This window comes from Heterocephalus glaber, unplaced genomic scaffold (genome assembly GCF_053883595.1).
Source record: "Heterocephalus glaber isolate CG9 unplaced genomic scaffold, H.glaber_assembly_v1.0 deba00001662, whole genome shotgun sequence".
NCBI classification, from domain to species: Eukaryota; Metazoa; Chordata; class Mammalia; order Rodentia; family Bathyergidae; genus Heterocephalus; species Heterocephalus glaber.
This window is the reverse complement of record NW_028258403.1, coordinates 710,394-717,817: the sequence shown is the minus strand read 5'-3', so window position 1 is coordinate 717,817 and position 7,424 is coordinate 710,394. Positions and strand designations below refer to the sequence as shown.

General features: G+C 33.6%; 1 pseudogene; it reads right to left on the bottom strand.

The window, feature by feature from the left end:
* Positions 1-6,250: 6,250 nt before the first annotated feature.
* LOC101701101 (olfactory receptor 4K13-like) lies at positions 6,251-7,188 on the bottom strand (annotated as a pseudogene).
* Positions 7,189-7,424: the final 236 nt, after the last annotated feature.

Here is a 7,424-nt window from a genome sequence, read left to right as displayed (position 1 = left end):
GGAATTCACAGGGAAGTATAATGAAGCCTTCTCATAAGTAATGAATTCTCTCATTTCAGACCTTTATTATAGCCATGCTGTATATGAAGATGTTGTTCTCAAAGATCTCAGAAAACTATGATGGAGACAGACCCCACATAATCCAAAGCTGAATGTAATGATACAGGTGCTTTGACTCATTTCTCATTAAAATCTCTCATTTAAAAAATCTCCCCAAAGAAGAAAGTGTGCCTTTAATGATAAGCATATAATTGCTGTACAGAAAATACCAAAGAAAACTTTATGCAGGAATAAGTATATGTAGGCATACAAGAAAACATAAAGTATACTTATACATTAAGTAAAAAAAATACAGCTAATATATTTGAAATATAAAATAGATTAGAGGGGCGGTGATGAACAGGTGGTAAAGAAAGCTAGGTTAAATCACCATCTTTGAAAGATCTGAAATTTCAACAAAAGTAGATTGAATATATTCTTTAAATAATAAGCAGATATTGAAATGATAAAGTCTACAAAGAGAAGAATTGAAATTTTAGGTCATGAAAGTGGCAGTGAGAAGCAATTACAATTTTGTAAGTAATAGTAAAAAATATGATGAATGTTTAAATTTTTTAAATTATTGTAGTAAAAGACACATGGCCATTAATCCCTCTCAAGATACTCCCTTTTTCTTTGGACACACTTATTCCATCATTTTTGGCACTAGCTGAAGGTTGCCTTGATGTTCTGATTCATCAAAACATTTACCTTTCACTGTAATTTTGTCATTGGAAAGTAGCCACAAGTTTCACAGTTACCAGATCCAGTGAATAAGGTGAATTAAGACATGCCATTAATATTTGCATGAGCCTATCTTTCTTTGAATAGCACGTGGCATCAGAATTTACCATGGATAAACATGAAAACTCTGCAGCTCTTCCTGAGGGGCTGGTCTTTAACTGGAATGTAACTTGGAGAGTTCCAAGTCTAAAGGGTTTAGCAAAAACAATGTAGGTGTTTGTGATGAACAGTTCCGTGTTAGTGATAGCAATAACTAAATTTGCAAAGCAAATCAAGGGATAACACAAAAAATCTAGCAAGGCCAGTATCAGTCAATCCTGGGCACAGGAGGCTATCGGCATGCTTTGGCAGCATCCACCAAAGGAATATCAGAGAAAGGCAAGGATCAGAAATGGAAATTCTCAGTACCACATGCATATACATTAACAAAGCCTCAGTGACAAGACCAAGATAAACCTGTAGGAAGCCAGGGTTAAAAGTAAAATCACAAAAAACCCTAAAATGTGGAGGATTTTAAGAGGATCTAAATATGTGCACCTGTCAGGAGTTAAAGTAGAAGTATTATGTTTCCAAATGGGACAGTACTGTAAACTCCTTGGACTGTGATAGCAGGCTCCAAGCCACAAAAACATCTGGTGGTAAATGACAAAATAACTATCTAGCTATGGAGACTTAAGAAAAAACCTTTGACCAAAAATTGGCATATGCTGCCTTGAAACAACTCATAAGTAGCTGGGATAAAAGATTAAAAATAAATAAGAAATGTGAGCAAGGACATCAGATGTTTCACACTACAGAGGAAACATAACTCATAGACTTAGTCAAAGCAATGCATTAAAGATTCAAGCAAATAACAAGAATGTCAATGCTATGGGTGTGGGGCTGTCAGTAATAAGATTGATCACAATATGCTATCCAAAATGTCCAACTTTCAAGTAAGAATGATGAGATATACAAAGAAAAACAAAACTATGTCCCATATATAAAAACAGGGAATAAAAACTGTGTATGTAGGAACTTAATTGTTACTTTTTCCTTAAATCCTTTTATTGGTATATTTTAGGATATACAATACATTTTTACATTTATCATTGGGAATTTGTACCTTTACATGATGTATCTTGGTTCTTATGTTTTCCCCATTCCATGGCCTTCCTTCACCCCCTCCACCCTTCCCTATTTACAAAGATATTGTTTCCATTTTTTTCATTTTCTCATATTAATTCCATTCCCTCCTTTCTTTTCCCCTACTCTCCCACTTCCCAATTGGCCCTTTTATGCCTATTTCACATTATCTATTATAACTTTTAGTCCTTATTTATACTTCAGTTTCTCAAACTAGAGAAAGTATACGGTACTTACACATGTGTGCCCTACTTATTTCACTTGAGTATCACCTAAATGTGCATCCATTTGGCTATAAATGTCTCTTCTTTTTTTTCCATTGTTCATTGATACATTTTAGATGTAAAATACAGTTACATTCATCTTTGGGATCTTGTACCTTTACATGATGAATCTTGGTTCTTATTTTTTTCCCCTTCCCCTGCCCTCCCTTCACCCCCTCCACCCTTCTTGATTTGTAAAGACTTTGTTATCATTTTTTTCTTTTCTCATATTTTTTTCTTTTCCCTTCTTTCCTTTCCATTGCCCCTCCCACTTCCCCTACTCCTTTAGACCTTTTCTTATTATTACACAATATCATTTATACAAGTTTTAAAATTATAATATCAAAATTTAGAGGACATTACCACAGATTTTGCAGAATTTAAAAGGATATAGAAAGAATATTACAAAAATCCTTTCTGAAATAAATTTGACAACTTCTAAGAAGTACCTTGCAAGACAAATTAATGAAACTGACTCTGAAGGAAATATAAAATTTGCATAGCACCTATTAAACAAAGTATATTGCTAACTTGAAAATCTACCCATATGACAACAGGCTCATATACGTTTTTCCTGATGAATTATGTCAAACATTTAAACCAGAAAAAAAGGAACACTCTTTCTTCATTTTAGGAAATCAACATTGTGCTAATCCTAAAACTTGATAAACATAATAGAAGAAAAAAGTATGAACATAGATAGAAATTTGTTTAACAAAACAAACTACTAGAAGTCAGATCTGGCAGTATGTAGAAAGTGTTTTTATTATAGGGATGGCAAGGTTGGTTCAGCATTGGAAGATCCACCCCATAAGTAACATTTTAACAGGGGAAAGGAAAAAGCCATATGATTCTGTCAATAGTTGCAGAAAAATTATTGGACTAAATTCCACAGCTGTTCATGGTAAAAGCTATCAGGAGACTAGAAGTAGAGCAAAACCTTCTCAACAGATTAAAGACATGTGCTCCATACTTCCAGCAAAAATGCCTTACATGAATGGAGAAGATACAATGCTTTCTCCTTAAGGTGGGGAACAAGGGCAGATATGCTTACTCTTCATTTATCCATTAAACTTTGAAACATAGGCCCCACCAAAATAGTCTGGCAATAAAATGACACAGTTAGGATAGGATTGGCAAGGTAGAAGTAAAATCTTTATATGTAGATGAAATGATAATCTACAGAGAAAATACTAAGAAATCTCTAAGAGTCCTAGAACTTGTATTTGAATTTACCAGGATTAGAAAATTCAAGGTATTTATAAAAATTCAGGTCTATGTATACATGCTATACATGAAGAATAGGATATTGAAATCTAAAAGTTATGTATGAGTACAAAGGACCTAGAAAGGTAAAAAGAAAAAAAGGGGTTGGAAGATATTTATTATCTATTTTTTTTTTTTTGGTACCAGGGATTGAATTCAGAACCTTGTGCTTGTGAGGCAGGTGGCAGAACCACTGAGCTAAATCACTGGCCTTTATTACCTGATTTTAAAACTTACTCTAAAGCTACAGTAATCAAGGGAGTGTTGGTGTAAAAAAGACATATAAATCATGGGAATAAAACAGAAAATCTGGAAATATAACCACACATATATGGTCCACTGAGTTTTGAAAGATTATTTAACATTACCATTTTATAGAACATAAACTCAACTCAAGAGCAGAGGAAAAGATAGTGTTTTCAGCAAATGTTACTAGAACACCTGTTATCTGTATGTAAAACATTAACCTCAATCCTTTATTTCCATACATAAAGATAACTTGAAAGGATGTATGAACCTAAATATGAAAGGCTAAAACTATAAATCTTTAAGAAGAAATTATAATGGAAAATGTTCATGAATTTAGGGTAGGCATGAATTTCATAGGATACAAAAAACATGATGTATAAAAAAATTGAAAAATGAGACTCCATCAAAATTTAGAAATTTAAATGACATCATTAAGAAAATGAAAAGTAGTCCTTAAACAAACCATATTTATAATACATATAACCCTTGGCCAGAATATAAAAAGAACTCTTACAGCTCATTAATCGACAACCCAATTAAAAAGTGGACACAAGAAGATGATAAATATCCAGGACAGCACAAGGAAAGGTATGCAACACTAGAATCAGGAAAATACTAATCGGTACAATAACAAGATCATATTATACACTCATTAAGGAGAAGAAGTTAAAAGTTTTAAAAGAACAGATGTCAGCTTAGGTGTGAATCAATTAGAACTTTCTAATACTGCTAATGTGACCATGAAATGATAAAACTATTTTGAAAACAATATAGAAATTACTCATATTACTGTTAAGAACCAACATTCCGTTAAGTTTTTACTTGAGAGGAATGAAAACACATGTTCACAATAGATTTGTACATACAAGTTGACTATCCCTTATCTGAAATTCTTTGGACCAGAAGTGTTTCAGATTTTGGTTTGAAATCCACTTGATCTGCACAGAGGATAGTTACTGCCACTTTTTTTCAGTTCTTGTCACATGGAGTATTGTTTTCCACCCTTTAACTTTCAGTCTATGAATTTCTTTTTAATTAAGTGTGTTTCTTCTATGCAGCATATTGTTGGATCTTACTTGACCCATTCTGCCAGTCTATTTCTTTTCAATGGTGAATTGAGACCATTAACATTGATGGTTGTAACTGATGTGCATTGACTTATCATTGTCCTCACTTTTTCTTTTTGCCAGATTCTCCCCCTTTGTGTTTAATTCCTTGTCATGCCTGACAGATTCATTCTGCTGGCCTTCCTGGGGTTGTGATTCTCATTGTCTTTTCCTAGGACATTGTCTACAATTTTTTGGAGTGCTGGTTTGGTATTCATGAAGTTCCTAAGGTGCTCTTTGTCATGAAAGTATCTTATTTCTCCATCAATTTTGAAAGATAGTTTTGCAGGATACATCAATCTGGGTTGGAAGCTATTTTCCTTTAGGGCTTGAAATACATCACTCAAAGCTTTTCTTGCCTTGGGGGTTTGCATTGAGAAGTCAGCTGTGATTCTGATGGGCTTTCTTTTGTATGCTATTTGTTTCCTTTCTCTAACTGCTTGTAGAATTTTGTTCTTCTGTTGGTTTTCTGGAATCCTAACTATTATATGCCTATATGTAGATTTTTTTTGATCAAGGCTGGTTGGAGTCCTATATGCCTCACTTATCTGTAGGTCAAGTTCTTTTCCCCTACTTGGGAAGTTTTCTGCCATTACTTCTGTGAACTGTTCTTTTATGCCATGTGCACTCTCCTGTTTCTTCATTGACTCTGATCAGCCTTATGTTATTCTTCTTTGCATCACCTAGCAGCTGCTTGATTGATCTCTCATGGTCCCTTAATATTTTTAAGAAATTTTTTCTTTTCCAAATCACTAATAACAATCCTATCTTCTATATCTGAAATTCTCTCCTCACATTGGCTCCTTCTGCTGCATGAACTTTCAATGGAGCTTTTAATTTCCTGGAAATCTGTTTGCATCAGTTTTATGCATTCCATTTGTTTCCTCTGTTGGGATTCCATCATGTTCCTCAGCTCCTTTATCTTTTTTTAATCTATGTCTGCTCTAGATTTATTAATCATATGCTGTACTATGACCACAATCTCTGTTGTTATCTGAGAAATTATTTCTAATTTCATTTTTTCCAGATCCTCTTTTGTTGCCAGTTTAGGGAGTCCAGATTGCTAAATATCACATTGTTCCATCTCATTGCCCTTTGTGATTGCCTTAGGTGATCTGGAAGTCCAGTTTTGATATTAGTGTAAGTATGTAAATAACATTCTCTATTTTCATTATTGTGAAGATAAAAGGAAATTCTTACAAAGTGCCTAAGGTGCGCTTAGAAATCAACAATTTATAATTGCCCCATAGTTTAACTTATACAAAAATAAAGTTACAACTTGAATGATAGATTGAAATTTATTTTGAAAGGTCAAGATATTTTATTGCCTATATTGTTTTCTAAGGAAATGTCATCACTTCTCATAATGTAGCTTATGTTTGCTACAAAATTATGCACATTAATCTAAAGTGATGATAACAAAGACAATGATAATGTTAATTTTTATGATTACAATATTTAAAAGATTGATATGGAACTAACATTCTTGGTCTTTATTTTTCTTAATGCTATCTTCATATCTTTATTCCTGAATGTGTAAATGATTGGATTTAAAAGGGGAGTAAAAATTGTATAAAAAACAGAAAGTATTTTATCAATGGAGACACCACTGAATGGCCATATATAGATAAAGATGCAAGGTCCAAAAAAACACACAACTACTGTAATGTGAGCTGAAAGAGTAGACAAAGCTTTGGAAGATCCCCTAGTGGAGTAATGCTGGACAGCAATCAGGATGATGCTATAGGAGATGAACAAAAAGATGAAACAGAATAAAGACAGTAGTCCACTGTTTGCAATGACTAACAGCTGTAAGGCATAAGTGTCTGTGCAGGCAAGTTTGATCACCCGGGGCAGGTCACAAAAAAAACTATCCACAACATTGGGACCACAAAAGGCAAAGTCACTGTGAAAATCATTTGGCTTGTAGTATGCACCAAGCCAGTAGTCCACGAAACAAGTGCAAGTCCAATGCAAACATGATTGCTCATAATATTTTTGTAATGGAGGGGTTTGCATATGGCAATGTATCTATCAATTGCCATAGCTACAAGCAACATCATTTCACTTCCACCTAAAAGGTGAAGGAAAAACATCTGAGTCATGCAGCCTTCATAGGAGATGGTCTTATAGTCACTGATTAAGTCATAGATCATCTTAGGAGTAGCAAAGGATGCCAGGGACATATCAATAAAGGAGAGATTAGCCAGTAAGAAATACATGGGAGAGTGCAATTGAGGGTCCAATTTTATTACAAAGATAATGATGAGGTTACCTAATACAATGGATGTGTAGATGGTGAAAAAAAGGAAAAAAAAGAAAATCTGCAGCTCATGAGACTCTGTGAGTCCCAACAAAATAAACTCAGACACCATGGAGTTATTTTGTTTTTCCATTTGCTTGTCTGTTCACATATATTACCTAAAACAAAATCAAACTAAGATTAAATTCTGTGAGACAAAGTTGAGAGATAAAATACATATTCACGTAACTATTTAAAATCCACTGAAATGTGCAAAAATAATCAAAACTACTAAACAATAATGAATCTAAAAGCCTTTAAAATAGACACGATTTCTTGGCAAAGACTGTGGGGAATATTTGTCATGGTCAAGATGCTTGACTAAGTAAA